The following is a 2037-nucleotide window of genomic DNA, read 5'->3' on the forward strand; positions in this document are numbered from 1 at the left end:
TTCCTATTCCTACAAGTATGTAACTTACAAATATCAATAATCCATTCTTATTTCCTGGTTGGCGACAAGATGTCTCAATTTTAGTGGCCAAACTTTTTGCTAAGCTATTAAAGGTGTCCATACTGTCCATTCATGGTATATTACATAGACACATGCCTGTCGACAATGTATTCTCATAGTAAGCCACTTCAGAAATGAGCCTAAACTGACAACACTGCTCAATATTCAAGCAGGGCAAAATGATCTTAGAATCCTTGAATCAAGGACTGAAAGGCAAGTGATGCAGTGCCGCAACGTAGCTACGCTGTAAATTGCGATAGTTAAGTATTGCACCTCGTCACGGCTAATCGACTTTTGTCGCACCACAATGGTTTAATTGCGACACTGTAGCAAGATCTGCTCTACTCCACTCCAAAACATAGACACAGATAGGTAATAAATTGACACAATAATAAATTGAATATGCCTGTGACGATCCCAGAAAACATTAAGGCGAGGCTACTTGGGGCCCAGGCCCCCATGTTGCCTTCCACTAAAGGCCTTGCAGTTTTACGCCAAAAAGAAACTACGTTAGCATAATGTAACTGATTAAATGATATGTGTTCCGCAAGCTAATCGATATATGGCCTTCGTCTACCCATTTCCTGAGCATCGCAAGTATCTCATCATCGCGCGCGGAAATAGTGCAATCAACCATGCTGAACCCTTCCATGATGATAGACTTTGAATACAGCATCGGCTGCATGATCAAAGCTCTGACAGGCTCCGTTGCATTATACGACGAAAGAGCACCGCAAACCGCTACTTTACCCTTTCTCTTCATGTCCGATAGTACTTCGGATGAAAAATCCCTCCAACATTGTCAAAGTAGCCATCAACACCATCCGGCGCAAGTCGTTGCAGCGCTTGATTTACTGTTTCCGTTTTGTAGTTAAAAGCGTCGTCATACCCAACTGACTTTACAAACTTGATCTTTTCTTCTGAACCGCACGAGCCGAAGACGCGACATTGCAGAATTTTTCCAATCTGTCCCACAACAGTGTCGACACCCCCAGCTGCTCCGCTGACGAGAATGGTATCTCCAGCCTTAGGCTTTAGGATACGTTTTACCCCATTAGGCAGCCAACCCGGTTATTCCAAATATTCCAATTCCAGCAGACATGGGTAGTTTGCTTGACAGATCATCTCGTCTATGCAAAACTCCAATTCCATTGCTGATACCTCCACTTCTCTAGCCGGCATTCATAACCAAAATGGATCCGACTGGGTACTTCTCATTGTTGCTCTTGATAACCTTCGAAAGTTGATATCCTTCGATAAAGTTTCCCCGTACATATATGTTCGCGCGTACTCTCAGGTACGGATCACAGCTGATATATAAGGCTTTATACAAAAACTCGTCGTCTTCTAGGTCGTCAGGTACGTCGTCTTCAACGATTTCAAAATCGGACATCTTGGGTAAGCCATCGAATTTTCTTGCATAAACGATTTTCTTAAATTTCATATCCGAATATAACCATTCACTAAACAGCCAATTCTCTAGATAACCTGGTGCTTAAGACAGCCAAACACCGCAATTACAGCACAAACTCACTGACTATTGAATATTTATAAGCGTAGCCAGGAGAAGAATTTGGAGGGGAAATTTCAACAACGCCGTTACAATAATTAAATGCACTAGCTAAATCAAGCCTGGTTCCGCAGGCTTCAACAATCGCATCTGCAATAGGCCCAGTTCACACTGTATCATCGCTTGACTGCGCAATCGTATCTGCATTGGCGGCTTCGGCCTGGTGTGCACGATTTCATCGCTGGCTCACACAATAGCATCTGCAATAGGCCTGGAGTGAAAGAGATCATTGCTGGCCTATGGCCTGACTATCGCGTCTCGAGCCTAGCATGCTTCGGCTCCTATCTCTCGCTGGTTTGGCGACAATGCGGTCTGGTGTACGCTAATTAGTGATTGTTTTATGTCATATTGATTAAAAGGCGACATCGCGAAACTGAATAACATCGGATCGCAGCAAACAGACTTTA

General features: G+C 43.6%; 1 pseudogene; it reads right to left on the reverse strand.

The window, feature by feature from the left end:
• Positions 1-565: 565 nt before the first annotated feature.
• Positions 566-1656, reverse strand: LOC145432691 (prostaglandin reductase 1 pseudogene; annotated as a pseudogene).
• Positions 1657-2037: the final 381 nt, after the last annotated feature.

The sequence above is a fragment of the Botryllus schlosseri genome, unplaced genomic scaffold, assembly GCF_051294905.1.
Source record: "Botryllus schlosseri isolate E-star unplaced genomic scaffold, Bs_hap1 Bs92a, whole genome shotgun sequence".
Lineage (NCBI taxonomy): Eukaryota > Metazoa > Chordata > Ascidiacea > Stolidobranchia > Styelidae > Botryllus > Botryllus schlosseri.